The following is a 12,810-nucleotide window of genomic DNA, read 5'->3' as shown; positions in this document are numbered from 1 at the left end:
AACATAAAGCCCTTTGACAGCTCTCTGTGTGTTCAGTTTAGCCTGCAGGGTCTAATGAAGTGTGAAAGGAAATGTGAGAGCACTGAAAATGACTTAGATTTAAAGGCATGCTGAAGCCTCAATTTTTGCTTGAAATAGTAACAATGCCTATATTATATGAACGCGAGAGCCTCATTAAGCATCAACATAAATCTGAGAGAGCATACATGTTCAAAACCTGGTTAAAAAAATAGCTCATTATGCTGTTTAGACCATATCTCAACACTGTGTGGGTGTGGCAGGTCATGTATTGATTGATCTGCCTGGCTCTGCACAAAACAATGGCGCATGAGACAATCAGCATAGAGCAGAAAATTATTTATGTCAGTTGTTTACTGTCTGACTGTTAGTTACAAAAAGCATATACCTCATACCATATTAAGCAGTTAGCGTATTTTAGTGCATATATGCAACGTTAGCTTATGCCCCATTTGTGCTTAAAGCTATGAATGCAATGCTAAATGGTAGCTTTGTAGCGCTAGCGTATTAAAACTGTAACAGATATATTTGATAAGATATAAGATCCTGTTGGTAAGGTACTGTGTCCCTCGGTGTTGCCGTAGGGTGTAATACAATTGTTCTTCTTCTACTGTTGTTTTCAAAGTAGCCAAGTGTTATTAAAAAGGGCAGCGCTCATTGCTGACTGTTACATCGACTATCGCCCTGTATTATTTTGTTAAGCTAGGAGAACCCAGGGTGCTCGGTTACATTACATGACTAAACTAAATCACCAGCGTACTTAACACTCATTGCCAAAAATAGATGCTTAACAACCCGCACTAAACTCCTGAAACTACTGTCGACACTCAACAACTGCTTTTGTCAGTTACAATTAGCAGCTATCGGTACTTGGCTAGCTTGTCATGCTAACTCAAAATGTAGCTAAATAGCTGAATAGCTGCCGTTTTTTCCTGTGATTGGTTCACAGAATTAATTGAGTAATTTTTTCAATAAATACACGAGCTAAACCTGGAAAGTTTACAGGAACTTGCGTTATTTTTTAATTTGGGTTGACATTTCTAATACTTTTAGATGCTGACTGTTTTGCACATAAAACAACAGATTAGCGAGTTACAAAGCTAATAGGGATTTAGGTTTCCACTGGTTCACGGCAGATAGTGACATAAACCCATTAACCAACATGGTGATTGTATAACGCCAAACGGGGATGCAAAGGTCACCGCAGTATGAACTTAATGTGCAGTAATATCAGTGAAGCTTGAAAAATACTATTTAATTCAGTTGCAGGGAAAATTCATTGGAAAAAAGCTGCAACGTCATATTTTGCTTTACGTCACCATCCTTTTCTGCAAGTCAAAGAATCACCTGCTAAATATTTCAAACTTTCAGACCAAAAAAAGCATCCAGAACACTGCAGAGCATGTTTATTTCAGCACCGCAAAACTTTCTCAAAGCCTGACTGAGGAGTCTAAAAGAGTCACCCATTGGAAATACACATGATCCCTTACCTCGCAGTCTGTTAGTCAGTCAACCAGAGAGCCCATAGTCCTGGTGGCAGATGAATACAGAAATAAAGCCCGGGAAGAGATTTCTCTATAAACACTGGCTTTCCTCTGAAGCCTCCCTTTAGCTCCTACTTTCAGTCTGCTGCTTCGTCTGTCTCCCCCACTATCTCTGAAATTCTCCTCACACAGCCTCTTCTTCTCTAATCCTCTCTAAAGGAAGCCCAAACTGCTCCAAATGGTTCAACCAGGCGCCGACTTCTCAGGCTTTTTTCCCCTCTTTGTATTATTTTGTTGGCTGGGATCATTAACTTAGTCCCATGAGAACATAAGGAGGTAAATAACCCCCCTCCTTCCTGTGGGAGGCTGTCAATCACAACTGATGATGAGATGGCAAAGGAGGAGGGGGGGTTGCTTTTAGCCGCCGGGGAGGCACTCCTGATTGGTCACCGGGGAACAGAGGTGCCCTGCATGACAAATGGGCCTGCAGAGATGCTCAGCTGAGGTTATGTGCACGTTTATAATAGACTCTCACTCATTTACATGTCATTCAAAAGGGGAGATAAAGCCATGGAAATGAGTGAGTAATCAAAGTTGACATTGCAAATGTCTATTTAACACCGCTGAATTCAAGAAGGTGTAATTTATGCTGTACTTGAATAAAAGGGTCAAGAAGAATCACAAGATCTTTAAATGACTCTTTGGTACAGTCTGGACGCTCAGCAGGGGGGGTGCAGGGAGGAAAGCATAAAGCTTCTGTTGCCATGGCGGTGTGGCGAGACCAGCGATGCATCTTGGCGCTCCAGCCAAATGCCACTCTAATCTTTTCACTGGCAAACCTTCAGCTCTCTCTTCACAGCTTGTTTGTTTCTCAGTCAAGCTTACCGCTGCCTGTCACTCTCCAGTTCCTCCCAACATGCCGTGCCAATGCGAAGTCTGCTGCGTTTTGTAAGGAGAGGAAAACGTGTAAAGACAGTGTTAGCGGGGGGAACAATACCTGAGACGGGTCACTCGGCTCCCAGTGACCACGACTAAACGCTTATGGGCTGACAAGCGAGGGGAGACAATGGGCGAGTTAAGCATGACTTCCGCTGTGATGCCTCCGTCTGCATGGCTCGTTCTGCACACATTACACACACGCTAATGGATTGTAAACAGCACATCCATTTCCTGTGTAAAACATGCAGAAAAACCCAAAGAAATGCTACACAATTCTCTCATTACTCCTCAGATGTATGCCGCCTCTACAGCAAATTACAACAGCAAGAAAATCTCTTTCCACTGCCCAAGGCCACACATGCAATATATCCATAAACTGTCTGTGAAATAAAGACGGCTCTGCTTTCTTCTCTCACACTAAGGTGCATTTCAAGGCAATAAAAGGCCATAAAACTCATGACATTTACATGGATCGAGTAGCTAGGCTGATATCTGAGGCCAGGACTTTCTAAAAGGTGACAATGGTTTGCCACTCCAGGGTAGATCAAAAGTCACTCCACTTTCCGGACTGTAATAAAGAATAAGCGGAAAAATGTCTGTTTCTGTTTTAGCCATTCCAATAAAAGAAAGAAAACTTGTCTCGGCCGTGGTTTCAGCAGCTGCGCCCACCTCAACCAGTGGAAACCAAACCTGATCCTTGTTCCAGGCTAAAAGACAAAAGTTTCTGCGGCTTTCAGTTCGGAAAAATGCATGAAAAACATGTATTTCTCAGTTTTCCTGCGCCTCAGAAGCAATTAAACTTCCAGGAATCAAAACAAATGTGATATTATTTAAAACCAAATATTGGACGTCTACTATTTCATGATGTATCAACTCTGACAAAAGAGAAACTGACTGTTCCATCACAGCCAATTTATGAAATACGGTCTCAAAGCCGCAGTGTAATCCAGCGCAGAGGTTGGGACGCTCACAATAACCATTGTATATTTAAATTCAAGCATTTGTATAAGCTGCAATCAAGATGTTGATGCTGTAATCCTTGTCGAATTACTTCCGGAAAAATATGATGCATTATACTGTACGTATATTCCCTTATCAGTAAGTAACAGCACTGCCGGAATAATTACTCAAAACAAATGAATATTCATCCGCCGCTAAATAAGGCCGCTCGCTGCCTGAGGTGCTCCTCGGGGTGGCTGTTGGCACATGAGGCTGTTTTAATTGGGGAAAAGACCTGAAAAGGTCCAGAAAAGCTGTCCTGAAGGAGCAGATAAGTGTGAACAAAATAGGCTGTGAAATCTGATGTTACACAAAGTTTGATGGGGAAACTGATAGTTGCTTCCGGGGCGATTGGAGGAACATTTGTAAGCTACATCCTCACTGTACTTTGGTGCTCAGAGGTTCAAACTCAGAGCACAAAATGTACAACAGGAAAGACTTTCATAATGGACAAGAGCCATATTGTCTATATCATCAACTTAATTGCTCACTAAAGTCACAATTTTTCTATTACATGCAGCAGAAAAAAGGCACTTAGCCTGACTTACATGCTGTCGTCCAGGGTGATCCTTTAAAATGCAGGTGCAACTCCCAGTGATGGCTCTTTTTCAGTGGCACATGGATGACAGACTAAACAAAACACACAGTAGCATCCCGGCTAGTCTCGTTCCACACTCCCTCCCTTATTGCCACGGCTCCCCACACCCACACCCTGCCCCAGCCCCAGCCTCAGCCGTATGCTCATGCAGGCGTAAAACGTGGCCAGGAAGCGTCACTTCCACTGGGTCATTTCATGGATACTGTCTCCATTAATGCTCTGCCCCCATCAACCCCCCAACTCCCCTCCTCCCCTTTTGCCCCTCCTGACAAAAAAAAAAAAAAGACAAAGATGTAGCAAATGGAGAGACAAAAGGGGGGTGAATAAACCTTGGGGACCCCATTTTTGATGAGTTTCCGACTACGCGACCAGGCCCCGAACAGATGGGATCAGTCTCCGGGGCTCAGCTGCATCGTTGCATTTAATACACAGCTCCATACATCCTCACAATAAATGTTGTTTTGCTCATAGGCCACATACAAGCGCAAAACAACACCAAACAGAATATCTTTATCGCGTTATGTCGGCCATTAAGCCCTCAGAAAACGTCTGTAATTAAAGTCTGAGGGCGCATGCTAATTGAGTTAGCGCACGCTCTGGCATCCAGATTGTCTGTTAGAGTGAAAACACTGATATAAGCCGCGATGACTGTTTTCTCTAACGAGGACAGCAACTCCTCGTCTTGCCCATAAACAGTAAGATGAAAGTGGAGCCTGCACGTGCCCTCATCATGGCAAGGGTTCAACATTTTAATTGCCTCCATTCCCGAGGCACGCTGCCCATAACTAAGCAACACGCAATCAATCCAAACATCGACCCAATAAGTGAACGCGTTAGTCGCAAGCCAATTAACGCTTACTGCAGTTTATCTTTGACTTTCAGCAGAGGTGTTAATTCCAGGTATTATCCTAAAGAAGACTTGTTAAAGCTAAGCATGCTGGGTGGAAAATAAACAGTTTAAACTGTCTTGTCGACATGTCACAACAGCCGATGTGTACATACATTCATCGTGGTAAACATATAGGACTGCTGAGAGCATTGACCTGGAATTGATTTTTTTCTTCAGCACGCGGCAGCTTTATTGGTGCTGTGTTCATTTTGCCAACAACAGAATCAATTTTCAACCTTGTTCTGCTCTCTTATTTAGTGTTGCAAACAAATAAGAGCTACAATCTTAGTACAAAGGACTTATAATACTATTTCTGTTAACAGTTTTTGGAATGTAGACTAAGAAAACTCCTGAGTTAAAGTCTGGAGCAACACCTATAAGTTGACGTCGAATCGAAGTGCGATTATACTGTACGACTGATTTCTATCAATCTAGGTACCCATCAGCTATCGTCTTAGACGATATAGCCTCTGGGAACGATGGTGAACATGTCAGGCGTGTCCAGTTTAGCCGGCGGTTAGCGCTAAACAGCTTCCTGTCAAGACTTCCTTTTCCGTGTGCTGCTTTGTTTACAGTCCAGTTAGCAAATTGAGAAGCGACCATGTGTTCATACCAAAGACTGTATAAAAAGATGGATGACATGACAGCTCCCTAAAAGTGAAGACAAAACATTTCGGGTGCCCCCTGCTGCCTGGCTGCAGTATAGGTCATAAAGCCCGCCTCCTCCATGTTATCAGATGGGACATGAGTCAAACTATAAAATCAAAATACATGTCAAATAAATGTTTCTCAAACATGTTTCTGTCATTATAGTTAGTTCTTATCATGCTGATTTACATCCAAGTGTTCATTTTTCTGACAAGTTTATTTTAAATTAGTTATTTGATGCTGTCAAAATGATGATTGACAGCTCTGTTGACAAATTCGGCTCCTGCAGCCGATCAGTTCCGGGTGAGCAGAGAGGAGGATGATCGGCGAGGGGAAACGTAACTTAAACAATCACTACAGTCATTGAAGTTTCCATACCTGTGACCGTTAACCTCAGACCAACAGGGAAAAGCTGTTCTGCTGTTAAACACGCCGGCATGTGAGATCCTTGCTGTTTTTTCGGTAGGTTAAGCGTGTGTTTGGGTTAGCGGAAGTGGCTACGGCTGCTTCACTCGCCGATTTTTTAAGTAGAGCAGATTATTAGCTGAACTTGCTGCAGGTGTCTGTTTATAGAGATTAATAAGAAGCTAAATCATTGTCCGATAGCCGCTGATGGGAGCCGGGATGTCATTACGGTGCTTTACATTCCGCCTGCTTTTGCTCTCCACACGGACAAACAGAAACCAGAAGACTTGCCATTCTTAAAGTCCACGTCCCTGCTTACAGATTCTACATTTCTATGAAGAATCTGTAAATGGAGATTAGATTTTTATTGAAGGTATACCATCTGCTATTACTATTGGATTAAGTTACTATATGAAATTTTAACAAAAGACAGTGAAGGCCAACAGAAACATTCAAACATCCTCCATAAAACCAGTTAAACTCTGTGGCTTAAAAGCAGGACAATGACTTCAGTAATGTCTGGCCTTTTCTCACTGAAATGAAACAGTATATGAGTTTTGGGAAAGTCAGGTCATGTGTTATGTTTAGTCCACACACCACAGAGCTGTTGCCTGAAAGTCTTGGCTTTTATTTTTTCCTGAAAAAAAAAAGTCTCTTTCTGAAAGGGTGCGGTGAACGCCTGCTGCATTCTTTGCTGCTCCGAGAGGTCTGTAATTGCTTCCAGCTTCTGAGGGATCTACTGTAGAAAAGTAGTGTCACGTCTTTATCGAGTATTTTCCTTTAACGCTGAACTTATCTTATCAGAGATGGAGCTGTTGAAGCGCTACTAACCCTGCTACTAACTCTTCCTAGCCCCTGAATATATACGCTTTTTTTTAACAAGCAGCAATAGCATTTATATGGGACACATTAAGCTTTATTTCAACACCTACACTGTTCTTCCATCCAGCAGTTGGAGAAACTGACTCGCTCAGACCTCCTACACCCAGAAGTGCTGGAGGAGGTCTGAACATCTGTTGTGGTGTGCTGTGTTCATGTGTCCAAGGAGACAAAGTCAGAGCCAAAGGCAGAAGCCCCAGCTGTCAGAATCTGGGTCGGCCACATCCGGGGCCGAGGGATGTTTTCAAAAAGCACCTTTGACAGTGTTGTCACTTTTAGCGCTTCACGGATAACTAAGAGTTTGTAAGGCGAGGAGATTCAGCAGGCCAGCTGCGTTGCAGATGCTCTAAAGGTTAAAAGGGAATTAAACTGATCAGTTTCTAAAAGCTTGGCTCAGTGTGGCCTTACAAAATATCCTCACTTCATCCATGTGTCAACAAAGCATTCCCTCAAGACGGTGTAGGACACATTCCTCCGGCTTGGCCTCTGACGCACATTCTCCAGAGTTTAAAGTGGATTAAACTTTCATTCTCCGGCAGCGATATCGCTGAAAGTAGAGCGTCCTTCAGCCACACACACACACACACACACACACACACACACAAGCGCCCCATTACCATCCACAGTTATTGACTCTGACAGGGAGACTGAAGCAGCGTCCGCTCTCGTCCTGTCACAACAAGCGGGGCCCAGAGAACTCACAGCTGCTGATGGAGCTGGCACTGCCGGCCCGATGGAGACAGTTGTGTTTATCACTCGGATATTTGGAACGGAGGAACAGAGCCGAGTGTAACGACAGCAAGAGGGAGATTTTAAAAATAGATTGGAAAATATCAGCACGCATTGAAAGCACTCAAGAAAACACACTCCGGTTTAGAATAAGAGAAAGGGCAGTTGAATGGACGTACTATGAAGAATACTTTCAGTCTCTTCAAGCAGAACACAGGGGGCGTTTCAGAGGAATAGCAGAACCAGATGCTGCCACAAAGAACTCGAAACCAAAATGAATTCACCAGAGTTCCCGATCTGTGGTTATTTGGCGCAATAACACATCCTGTTCTCTTTCAGAGCAGCATGGAATTGGTTTAGCTCTCACCAAAACAAGAGTCAGGAGGAAAATGCCCTACTTTTTAAATCATAAGCTTTCATGTAAAAAACAGAACATTTTGGACAACAAAAAGTATGAAAAGAAATCATTCCCAGTGCGCAGGAAATGTCTGCCAAATCCACAATCTTCCAGCTGTTGTTTCATGATATCAGAATATTTAACTGTCTGCAGATGTGATGCATGTGCAAACAAGAAGGAACGTGTTGTTAAGACACCATATCCGACACCTCTCTTGTGCACAGTATAATGCAGCAGTGCAGTGCTCCTTCTTGTGCGAACCTGGTTGTTTACCTCTGTGCATCCATGCATGTGCCACTAATGCTTTCCTGACTGTGCAGACTGCAGTTTGTTGATTCACATGTCAGAGAAACAAGTGTTACAGATAACCTGCCGTACTAACTTCTGCAGAACTTCAGGCCTCGGATTTCTGACTCGACCCAAAAGTTTTTCAAGTTTAAAAGGCACTTAGACGATTCCTCCTCAGCGCACAAGTAACAATTTAGCACCTAATGAAACTCCCTGAACCTGATGCCAGTAAACGTTTCTTTATCAGATCTTACCTGCTTCCCCATGGCTGCGGCTGCTATGTGTCTCCTCTCTGTGAATAAATACCAGGCTAATACAGAGTCTGACTGTTAGGCAGCTGGTACTTCCCCTGAGGTTAAACAGACAGGAGACAGGAGGTGGAAGGTGTTTCTGTCTGCACGTACACTCCCCTTCATCGGGGTGTGTATGTATGAACACATACCTCTCTGACATAAACTCTGCTTCTCATCTGCCCAGCAGGTTCACACAGGAGCATGCAAAGCTGCTGAGAAGAGTGCTTAACCCTTGCGCAAGCTGGCATTGAGTGGAAGATATTCATTATCTGCAGGCGTTATCAGAAAAATCTAAGATGTTGTTGAGTCACTTTTCTTAAGGATCGCTGGCGCAGGAAATGGTACTTTAAGATCTATTTTGTGCAAAAAGAAAAGAAAAAATGTGTGTCTAAGGCTGAACCCGGTATGCTGAAAGTCAGCGTCAGATAATAGGCATGTAAGGCAGCTGAGTTGAGCGACCAAGTAGAGAAAAATAAGGCTCAAGCTAAAGGAGACAAAGCAGCAGGCAGAGAGGCAGCAGCACAGAAAAAAACACTTGTTATTAAGCAAGAGAGAATTGGTTTCCTCCACCCTAATGAGAATTCATCCTGCGAGATAGATGAGTCAGTCTGACAACACAATTCCACACTTGCAATAATGAGATCATATTTGAGGAATTGGGTGTACATCCCTCAAGAGGAGAAAAAAAGTCAAGGTTACCGAAAGACTTCAGCGAGATATAGTCTTACCTCGAGGACTTTCCCCTTTTCGACTCCTGATAAAGTAAAATTGATTCATTTTAACATTCACGGTGAATACTTGTAAGAAAAGGTCATTTAGTCAAAGGTCACGTCTTCAGAGAAGTTGCATTGATAAAAACAAAGAGAAAGCTGCTGAAGGTACACAGGTGAGCTGAGATATCAGCATCATGAGCAAAAGGAACATTTTGCCGCCAATCCAAGCCAGATTCAGGCTCTTGTCATGTTATTGGATCCAGTTGCAGCACTCAATTTCTTCAAATTCATTGTGTTTCTACCATGGCAGAAACCTTGACACTTTTGACACCACAAAACTGCAACTTCCCCTTTTTGATTCCAGGTTTTTCTTCTCGCCTTTTTTTGACGGAGGCAGGAACATAGGCAGGCAGGAGTAGTAGAAATAGAAGTAGAGGAAGAGGAAGCTGTTGCGGATGATGATGATAATGATGATGAAGACAGCAATGAGAATAATGATGATGATGATGATGAGGCTGATGAGGACACTGACGATGATGATGACAATGATGAGGATGGTGATAAGGATGATGATAATGATGGTAAGAATGAGGATGATGGCGAGGATGATGAGGATAATGATTAGGATCATGGTGATGATGATTATAATGAGGAGGGTGATTAGGATGTCGATGACGACGAAGATAACAATTATGATAAGGAGGAGGATGCTGCTGCTGCTGCTGCTGATGAGGATGATGATGATTACGATAAGGATGAGGATGCTGATGATTAGCAAGACGAGGATGATGATTAGGATGAGGATGCTGATGAGCAAGATGAGGATGATGACAAGGATGATGTTTATGATTTGGATGAGGATGCTGATGATGATGAGCAAGATGAGGATGATGACGAGGATGATGATTAGGATTAGGATGAGGATGCTGATGAGGATGATGACAAGGATGATGATAAGGATGAGGATGCTGATGATGAGGAAGATGATGGTTATGATGAGGATGCTGATGATGATTAGGATGCTGATGATGAGTATAAGGATAATGATGTTGAGGATGATAATTATGCTTAGGATGAGGATGCTGATGATGAAGAGGAGGATAATAAAGAGGAGGATGAGGTGGAGGATGATGATCGTGATCATGAGGATGGTTATGACAAAAAGGATAATGATGTTGAGGATGAATCAGGATTAAAAAAAGCTGATCTGTGAACAGAGCTGGATAAAGTAGATTTATTCTTAGGGTTTTATGTATTCACTGAGAGCCTGAGAGTTTACTTAAACCTCTTTTTTATAGCCTCCATCTCCTGAATGGCCACTATTGCTCTTATTTTTCACCTTTCCTGCTTGAAAGAAGAAATTATTAGAAATTGCTGGGCTGGAATTGAAACTCCTTGAGTTCTTTTCAGCTTGAGACAATTGTGTTTGAATCTTGCTGAAGATTGAGGTTGAGGAGAAGTTATTGGTGCTGCATAACAAAATGTTTCAGATTGAATTGAGTCTATCCATTGAGTTGGAAACACTTCAAAGACTGAAGGGAAACTAGATAGGCTGCCATTCAGAGTGGTTACCAGCCCCAAGAATAACAATGAACTTGTCTATTAAGACGGAGCAGCACTGATTGAAATGAATTTGGTTCCATTATTTTAATTTAAGGGTAGATTGGGTTGTAGTTTGAGACTTCATATACTCTAATTTATTCAGTGGAGATTGTGGCACCCACACGCAGCCTGCCTGCTGTTTTGTTTCAGACTTTGGCTCTGCCTAAGAATCAGGAGGCCAGGTGGGAAAAAAAGTTGGGAATTAGAGGGACTTTTTACCTGGAAAAGTGGGATGATTACACCTTTACGGTATGATTCATTTAAGTATATAGAGTTTGATGACTGCAGCAAATTTCCAACAAAGCCAATCCCAACCATCAAACTCAGAAGACGTCTAAGGTTAGCTTAGCTGAAATGTTTGTCGGAGCAGCGGTTTGACAGATCTACAGCTACTATTTACAACATGAAATGTGCCATATGGGCAACAAGTCTCAAAACATGTGTTTAAGAGAGTTATTAGTATTTATTACAAGAAAACAATATGAGACTTAGATGAGAAAGATCCAGGCTGATACAGACAGTATTTCACATGACATTTTGTTTTCTCCTAAATAGAAGCTGTCACTGCCTAGACTGGCAAAACAAAGGAACATTTTCAGATCATTTACTATGACGATCTCAACAAATGTGCTGCTGGGACTACACGGAAGACATTTTGACACTTCATGGGAGAAAAGACATCTTCAGCAGCACCTCCACAACTCACTTCTAAATCAGGAGAATGCACTAAACTCTGAACAAAGAATTGTTTTCTGCTTTTGGTGTCTGAAATGTAAATAATGACGCTATTAATGCAATATGAAAGAATAATGAAACACTTGCTGATTTGCCTGTCATTTATATAAACCCCTTAAAGCTGTATTTTGTCTTGGTTTACACGTTTTTAAAGGTTGGGCTTTCTTTGTAATACATTAATAATTTGCCGTCATGCTTGAACTCTCTGTTGCACTGGGAAGTCAATTCTCATTAATGCCTGCTCAGTAACAGCTTACATTTGATAAGGTTCGCTCAGACCAAAGAAAGACAGCTTTTAAATCCTGTGCTCCTTAAACCTGAAATAAACTTCGAAGGATTTTAAAATTGTGTGGTACTATTAAACCTTTTACTTTGTTTCCAGTTCAGACTAACGTATAACTACCTGAAAATATAGCCCAGTTAGGTTGCTCTTCATTGCACTTTTTAGAGCTGGTGATACTAGTTGCTTTTTTTTTTGTATGTTCTCTTAGACTATGTCCAAGGCTAATTCATTAGCTGGCTAATTAGCTTGTAAGCAATTGAGTTTCCCGGAGAATGAGGTTCTTTTTGTGGTGGTAGCTGACAGGAGTTCTTTAAAGGGAGCCTTTGGAACAGAGCAGACTGGTGGGAGACAGAGCTGAGGGTGAACAAAATGAACTGGGTAACTTCAAACAAAAGGTCTTCCCATCGCTACAGCCCACCGTCTTATCTGTAGAAAAGCACTCAATCAACAATCCTGACAACCACGGACCGGCAGCCACAAATATATCCATGTATGAGAAAGCCTGAACGAGCAAACAAGCTAGGTCTGGTGAATGCGGATATCTATGCATGCTAATTATTGCTAACTAGATTTCTCAACACCCAAACCTGGAGAGGTTAGGTTCAATGACTGAATTAGCCGAGGTGACACTTTAGCTAGCAGAATCAACTTGTCACTTAAAATGGCCAAAACTTTAATTATGCAAAAGTCTATGCCTTCATATAATTTATATGGCTGAGTTATATTATAAATCAACCCCTTGTGTACAAAGTTGGTCACTTTAACATGGCGCCGAATAGTGGTTGACTCGCTTTTGGAGCCAGCCTCAAGTGGCTACCAGAGGAGGTGCAGTTTTTGGCACTTCTACGTTAGCTGCTTGGTTTTACTTGTTGTTGTTCTAAGTGGCTGGTATCTTTTCTCAGTTGTTGCTG

This window comes from Semicossyphus pulcher, unplaced genomic scaffold (genome assembly GCF_022749685.1).
Source record: "Semicossyphus pulcher isolate SPU_LCO1_2020_fin unplaced genomic scaffold, fSemPul1.0.p SCAF_15, whole genome shotgun sequence".
NCBI classification, from domain to species: domain Eukaryota; kingdom Metazoa; phylum Chordata; class Actinopteri; order Labriformes; family Labridae; genus Semicossyphus; species Semicossyphus pulcher.
Note: the sequence above shows the minus strand (reverse complement) of the source record.